This window comes from Salvia hispanica, unplaced genomic scaffold (genome assembly GCF_023119035.1).
Source record: "Salvia hispanica cultivar TCC Black 2014 unplaced genomic scaffold, UniMelb_Shisp_WGS_1.0 HiC_scaffold_479, whole genome shotgun sequence".
Lineage (NCBI taxonomy): Eukaryota > Viridiplantae > Streptophyta > Magnoliopsida > Lamiales > Lamiaceae > Salvia > Salvia hispanica.
Window position 1 is genome coordinate 34,984 of NW_025952222.1, and position 8,853 is coordinate 43,836.

Here is an 8,853-nt window from a genome sequence, read left to right on the forward strand (position 1 = left end):
TTGGAATCAATGAAAATTTAGTTTTTTTTTTTTTATTTTTTATTTTTATGTGGAGTGTGGAAAATATTTTTTAGTAGTTTTGGGGTTGAAATGGATGAAAAAGTGTTTTTTTTTTTTGGGTTTTGGGGTTGAAAGGAATGAAAAGTGTTTTATTCAGTTTAGGTTTTGAAAGGAATGAAAAATGAGTAATGTATGACTGGATATAATTGCTCCCAATCATATACACGTACTAAGTAAAAATAGTGATGAACTGTATAAAAATAGTGACTCTGTCTTTGCACAGTCTGCTTGGTACACATGGTCCAAATTTTCGTATTCAAAAACATTTTCATTTAGCATGATTGATCCATACCATTATAGAACTACGAAACACAAGTGCACATTTAATGATTTTTTACATTCTGAAGATGATTGATATCTCATTGTCGGAATAAAATAAATGAGCAACTATAGGGAGACGGAGTTTAATTCGGACGACAATGATATTGTCTGAGGAATTTGAGAGAGCGAGATAATACTGAAGGGAGAAAGAGAGAACAAAGAAAATGGAGTAACAAATGTGACTAAAATGTAGCAGTATTGATTTTATCTAAGTCAAATTTTAATCTTGACTATCTGAAGTGTTGCTTTGCATTAATAGTGTAGACCTCGATTGGTTCACATGTATAAAAATGCTAAACAGATCAATACAGTACTGCATAATTGAAAATTTGGTGTAAACTGAAAGGTTTTGGCTCAACAAGAATTCGGAAACATTTATTGTCATTTCTAGAATGTTATTTCCACAGTTGCCTGAACAAAATATCTTCAAAGTTGTTGAGGAAAATTAGGCTGATTTTTGCATAACCAAATTAATAAGGGAAGACTTATATAATATTGACTAAAATATCACAATTTACTACATCTGCACTTGCTTTCACAGATGCGTCTGTTTACTTGTAGTACTTTTTTCATGTGTGGAATTTAATACTGATTAACAGTATCGAAAATCATTAATTTCTTACCGAACTTCTGTAACACTTGAACAAAAAATCATAAAAAATTAGGTCAGAATAAACTAACGTGAATCAGTAACTAGGGTCATGTTTCGGCTTGTAATTTATACTACAACATATACCATATAAACAACCAATAATGCACTAATTAAAATTCCGATACATAAACTCGAAATTGGTTAAATTTATTTTTACCTATTATAATAGTAGTCTATTAGTCTGGCTTATTTATTGATTTTTGTTGTACATAATAAATAGGCACGAACATAATGGCCCAAAGTCAATTTCACATCGCAAAAAACTTGAAACATAAGAGTTAATTTAGCTACAGATTATATTATCCACTGTGTACTGTTTCTAGAACCGATTGGTCCATGTATTAAATTTTCAACACTCTTTATGTTAACCATGAATGCAAAAGTCTATGCTAAGAGCATCCAGCTGTGGCTGTCCGTCGTCCTATTCAGGTTGGCTGAAACGAGTTCGTCCGTCCCAGTGAAGTTCCGTCGTATGCACAGTATGTGCTCTTAGCTAAGAGCACGTCCGTGTCCGCGAGCAGCCTTACGTGGCGGCACACGATTGGCCAACGGCAATTTCGTTTCTTTTTGTAATTTTTTTAAAAATTTTGAATTTAATTTAAAAAATCATTTTTTTAATTATAAAAAAAATATTTTCCCACTTTGCAATAAATTATATCCGTTTTCTACACACTTTTAATTTATTTTTCAAATTTTCACCCAAAAAATCACTTTTAATTATGTACTTTTATTTTTTAGAATTTTAATTATGTATTTTTTATTTTTTAGGATTTAATTATGTAATTTTTATATTTTAATATATTTTTATATTGTAGAAATGTTTTTAGTAATTGAAGTATTTAAATTAAATAATAGAATAGTGGATCTTGAGCTTGTCTTTGGGAAGAGACGGATGTAGGTGTTGTCTGCTTTCAAGGACGTAAGTAAAAGTGGTCCGGGTCACCTCCGTGCTTCTATTTAAGAGCACAGATGGGGATACTCTAATGAATGCATTTTGACATATTTTTCATGATTAATTAATAATAATATCAGTCACCAAACATCATACTACTATGTAATAGTGAAATATTTAATGGGAACCTAAAAATAGGTAGGTTGCATTTACTTTAAAATATTACTCCCACCTTCTCATTCTAACTACGTACGGTATTTTTTTTTCTGATGTCTCATCTTAAATAACATAAGTATTTTTTAAAATAGTAACATTACTCTTTCTACTTTTTCTTTACGCAAAACAACACTACATAAAAATAAAAAATCCACTTAATTAGAGTGGGATAGAGGAGTATTACGCATAGATCAAAATTGGGGAGTATACGTTAATCCCTTGTTCACTTTTTAGAATTAGAGTTATCAATGATGAAATGCAATCATTCACTTTAGAGTTACAACTAAGTAGTACTCATTAATTAAAAATCAAACAAAGACCAATATACTAATTAAACTGCCAACCAATTCCTATTTGTAATTAATTAGTAAACATATACTGTATTTGAACTAAACAATGGGTACCGTTGTCGTGGATAAGTAAACATATATTAATTTTGTCCGTATAGTTTAGGTGAAAGGGATTGATTATATCTGTACCTAATTAATGGAATCAAGTATGACTTCTTAATTTTATAAGTATCTGTATATTGTACAATACATTCAACTTCACAAGCTTTATTTGAATCTTACATTATTTATAAACATGGGAAAACAACGCATTTATAATGAAGAATAATAACACAAAGATGGGAAAACTTATCATAGTTTCGTGATAAGTTTTTCCTTTGTTTCATCTTCTGCAATGAAAAATATACTACTAATAAATTATTACCCCGTGATATATAATATCATCACAAAATATGAATAGTTTAATTTTTTCCATTGTAAAACATATAAAAGAAGTGAAAAAATGTGGAAAATATATATTTTTGGTTTCCATCAGAGAAAAAAACACTCTAAAAGGAAAAAATGAAAAATCCTGATAACAAAAGAAAAAGGCCCTTTTATGTTGGGCCGCTAAACAAAATAAAGTAAGAGGGAAACCGTTGTTGCTCACTTTTGTGTTGGGCCATAGAAAATGTTTACACCCCTTTTATTTGATTTTAAAGTACTAGGAGTACTACTATTGTAAGGGTTATACAATCATAACTTCTTTCTTCTCATTATAATCACTTACTAATAAAACAATTAGTAATGAAAAGAGTCCATCTTATATGAGAAAAAAACTTAGCGAAAAATGAAAATAGACTAATTTTGAGGATAAATTAAAATGAAAAATGAAAACTACTACTCCTCTGTTTCATAGTAATGGGGCAAAACTTTTCTAAGACGATTAAGAAAAATTGTGTTAGATGAGATAAGTAAAGAGAGAATAAAGTGAAAAATAAAAAGGTAGAGAGATGAAGATAGAAAAAAGTAAGAGAGAGTAAAGTAGGTGTGAAAAAATGTGTTGACTTTTTACTAAAAAGAAATGACTATTACTATGAAACACGGAAATGGAAAACGCCTCTATTACTATGAAACGGAGGGAGTATTATTTAAGGACATACTAAGAAGTTAATCCAATTCAAGTGCAAGCCAAAATTAGATTTTATGTTACCGCAAACTCAAATTTAAAAATACTCTTGTAACCACTTGAACAAATAGTAGTAACTTTTTGAATAGGCAAATATAGAAATCATGGGTCCTTACGAAAACTGATAAATGATACTCCTCCATTCCAGATTAAGAGTCACTTTTCACATAAAAATCCGTCTGTTAAAAGTCACTTTTGAATTTTCTATATTTGGCATACAATTTTACCCAATTCTTCATCAAAATTATATAAAAATGTCATTATCTACGTTAAAATTAATCAAACAAAATCAAAAGTTAAAAGGGACCACCTCCAACCAACTTCACCATCTCACTTCATTTATTACACACTCTACCATCTCACTTCATTTATTACGACTCCACCATCACACTTCATTTATTACACATTTCAACTCTTTCTTAAAATTCAGTCATAACAATAAGTATTCCAAATGTGGAACGAGGGAGTAATATAGTTAACTAGGCTATTCTATTAAGTTAGCCGTTCTATATTTATAATTAAGGCCCTCCAAAATTAATTACTCTGTATATTTAATTATAGACTATAGAGTGCGTGCACGTTTGTTTCATAATTCATTTTTCAAGCACTATTTGTTATTATTAGTATTTCCTATATATTAAATGCTTGGATGTTATTTTAGGTTATTTCAAAGAAAAAGTGTATATTTTACGTATGAAATCTAGCTCTTACTTTCGTGCTACTAGTTCCGATCTAGTGCCCAAATATTTCCATATTTCACTTGTACGTATCGCTATCAAATTTATTATTCTAAAAATATTTATTTTTAAATAAACTTATATAATATAATGAATCGTAATTAACGGTTATATAACAAAAAGTTATAGATTATGAATTAAAATTGTAGGAGTATACACTAGTTAAGATTGCATCGATCAGAATATTTAATATTTACTCTACGTACATTAACTAATAAATGCTGAAAATATTTATATACACTAAAATCGTAGACAAGTACTACTAGTATTTAGTACATTGACAATTGAAAGTGGAAAAATTTTCCGCGACTAATTTTTTTAAGTTTAGATTGTCCCATTTTTCTATTTTGTCGTTCACAAAATTTGTGTATTTCACTTTTTACCAATTTTTTGTAGTGGCCCCATATTCTACTAACTTATTCATTATCACATTTATTATAAAACTAATAATAAAAGTAGAACCACATTCCACTAACTTTTTAAATCACTTTTATTTATATTTCTTAAAACTTATGCTCGATCAAAGTGAGATAATCTTTGTGAGACGAAGAGAGTATTATTTAATTGAGGAACATCTTTTTTGTCATTAACTTTGAAAGATCATTTAGTCCTGAATTTTGAAAATATCATTTCAGGTCCATCAACTATGGGTTAATATCATTTGAAGTACTTTTTGACTATTTCCAAGTTTTTTGGATAAAATACCTTTTGATACCTTAAAGGTATATATATTTTAATAAACTTATCTATACTTATATTTTTATAAATATCTTTACTATATATTTTTGATGAATTTTTAAAATATAATTTGACCTTCAATATTATCACTTAATTTTGTAATTAAGTGACATGCAAGAAAAGATCTTTATTAAATTTTTTATTATTAAAGAAAAGTTCTTTATTCAATTTTAAAATTCTTTAATATAAAAATTGAAGAAGCAATTTTACTTGTCACATAATTAAGTGATAATATTGAAGGTCAAATTATATTTAGAAAATTCATCAAAAATATATTGTAAAGATATTTATAAAAAATATGAGTATATGATAAGTTTATTAAAAATATATATCATTTAAGGTATCGATGGTATTTTAAGTCAAAAACTTAGAAATAAAAAAGTACTTCAAATGATATTAACCCATGTTGATGAACCTGAAATGATATTTTCAAAGTTTACGATTTAAACGATCTTTGACAAAGTTCATGATAAAAATATGTTTCTATTTAATTTACACGACTACCTATACTATCACACTTTAATAAATATACAAAAGATTTCAGTAGACGCATGCATATGCAGTAACAATGAATATTACTCTCAATCACACAAACTCTAATTTCATACCCTTTTCTTCTTCATCTTCTTCTTCTTCTTCCCCATCCTTCCACCAATCAACACCGTTTCATCCATGGCCGCGGCCGCCGCCGCCTCAATCAATTGCAATACGCCCGCCCAATCACCGCCCAATCCACGCTTCAACATCACCTCCACACCTCTCCAACAACGCACAACCATCGCCACCACCTCCAAACCACCTAACTCCAATCCACTATCTCGAAAGAGCCGCCGCCGTCTACGGCGCCTCCCTGCCATCATCTACAACGGCGTCACCCGAAATTGGTCCGCCACTCTCACCAGATGCCTCAAGCTCGCCTCCTCCATCGCCGCCCTCGGCATCTCCCGCGCGACGTCGTCTCCGTCGTCGCCCCCAACATCCCCGCCGCCTACGAGCTCCACTTCGCCGCCCCCATGGCCGGCGCCGTCCTCAACGCAATCAACCTCCGCCTCGACGCAAAATCCATCTCCAATTTGCTCCGCCACAGCAATTCCAAGCTCGTCTTCGTCGATTTCCAATCCGCATCCCTCGTAAACGACGCCGTTTCACTCCTTCCCCCAAATCACCGCCCCCAATTTTAGCCCTAATCGGAGACGTCGACGGAAGCATTCCGATTGAGCTTAATTACGAAGAGATGGTTGAAAGCGGTGACGTGGATTTCGAGTGGGCCCGGCCGTTGAGCGAGTGGGACCCGATCGTGCTGAATTACACCTCCGGCACGACGGCGGCGGCGCCGAAGGGGTGGTGCTGAGCCACCGCGCGGCGGCGCTGCAGGCGGTGAACATGGTGTTGGAGTGGGGGTGCCGCGGCGGGGGGCGGTGCAGCTGTGGACGCTGCCGATGTTCCACTGCAACGGGTGGAACATGGCGTGGGGATGGCGGCGGTGGGCGGCGCCAACGTGTGCCTCCGCCGGGTGGAGGCGGAGGCCGTGTACGGGGCGCTGGAGGAGCACGGGGTGACGCACATGTGCGGGCGCCCGTGGTGCTCAACATGTTGACCAACTACGCGGGAGCAAGGCGCTGAGGGCTCCGGTCCACGTCATGACGGGCGGGGCACCGCCTCCTGCGGCGGTGCTTGCGAGGGCGGAGTCGTTGGGGTTCGTTGTGAGCCATGGGTACGGGTTGACGGAGACCGGAGGGCCGGCGGTGATGTGCGTGTGGAAGCAAGAATGGGACGATTTACCAGGTATAATTAAGTAGTCATTTAATTACTAGTACAAATTTTGTTAAATTGCCTATTACGTTTAAAAATACACACTCCATTGTCCATGCATAACTTTCCTTGTTCGTCAAGCTACAATTAATTGACATTTTACTTTTATACTAATTTTAATAATGAATCTATATTCCACCTAACTCATTTGATGGACTGATGTTACTTACTCCTACGTTCGGATAATTGTTCCAATATTTCAATTTGTTCAATCCATAATTTATCACACTTCACTTTTATCATTTTTGGTAGTGGCCCTCATATTCCACTAACTCATTCTTATTCACATTTTATTATAAAACTAATACTTTAAAAATATGACTCACATCCCACCAATTTTTTCAACTCACTTTCCATTAGATTTTAAAATCAGTTGGGTCAAAGTGTCTCAAATTATCGGGACGGAGGAGTATATTTTACTAGTAGTATAAAGTATATATATAAAAGTATGATACACATTTTATTATAGTTTTCTTAAAAATTGACCCGTCAATTCAAATCAACTAAACGTAGATAGAGGGAGTAATAGACTATTAAATTATTAAGTTTTAATTATTTTTCACAATGGTCTCATCAAGTACAAAGCTATACTTCTCGTCCGCCTTAGGAGTCTCATTCTTCGTGACACAATTTTAAAAAATGTTAAAAAAATGAGTGAAAAAAAGTGAATTAGGACTTCTATTCAGGACGACGAAAATAGAAAAATGGGATTCCTATTTGCAGACGGAAAGAGTATCATTTTGGGATACTCAAAATAACATGGTTTCACTAAAATAAGTAATCCTATATGTTTTCGTATCTTTTATAACCAAAACAAAAAATAGTAAAGTCTCGTTTACATATTACTTCGGCCTGTCTGTGAATATTTTTCACATTTCTTTTTTACTGCTATATTAATTTTAGTAATAAGTCTCAACTGACATTTTATTATAAAATTAAGACCAAGTATTAACGGCAGGAGAAAGTAGTTTTACGTTCGATAGTAGTAGCATCTTTTGATCCATCTACTTGAAGGGCCGGAGAGAGCTCGGCTCAAGGCAAGACAAGGAGTCGGATCCATCTTCCCCCCCGAAGTCGACGTGGTGGACCCACGCTCCGGCAAGAGCGTGCCCCACGACCTCCACCACGAGGAGATCGTGCTTAGAGGCGCCACTCTAATGTCGGGATACCTCAACGATCCAGACGCAACATCTCGATCCATGAAAAACGGTTGGTTTTGGACGGGAGACGTCGGCGTGATGCACGAGGACGGCTACTTGGAGGTCAAGGACCGGTCCAAGGACGTCATCATCTGCGGCGGCGAGAACATCAGCAGCGTGGAGGTGGAGGCCGTGCTGTACGCTCACCCGGCCGTGCGCGAGGCCGCGGTGGTGGCCCGGCCGGACAAGTATTGGGGGAGACGCCGTGCGCGTTCGTGAGCTTGAAGGAGGAGGCGGAGAAGACGTCAGAGAAGGAGATTAGGGAGTTTTGCAAGGAGCGGTTGCCGCTGTTTATGGTGCCGAGGATGGTGGTGTTTGAGGCGGAGCTGCCGAAGACGGCCACCGGAAAAGTGCAGAAGTTTTTACTCCGGGAGATGGCTAAGGGTTTGTGATATTTTAGTGCCTTCTTTTTTTGCTAATGTTACTCCTATATTGAGTATTGTATTTTGGAGTAACGTCAAATCAAATCATATCAAACATAATGCTCCAGAAAATAAAATAAAAATACGCCGTTTTTGCTGTTCAGATTCATTATCTATTGCTTTGTCTCCGAAATTTTATAAAATAAAATATACTCCGTAATGGATTTTTGGTTATATTTTTGAACCTTTTAATGAATACTTTGACTAAAATTCTACTTCCATCCCACAAAGATTGTCTCACTTTGATCGACGTTTTAAGAATGAATGAAAAGCGAGTTGAAAAGTTAGTGAATGTGAGTCCTACTTTTATATATTAGTTTTATAATAAAACATGAAGACGAATGGT

The 8,853-nt window shown here is 34.8% G+C and overlaps 1 pseudogene; it reads left to right on the forward strand.

The window, feature by feature from the left end:
• Positions 1-5,642: 5,642 nt before the first annotated feature.
• LOC125199363 lies at positions 5,643-8,479 on the forward strand (annotated as a pseudogene).
• Positions 8,480-8,853: the final 374 nt, after the last annotated feature.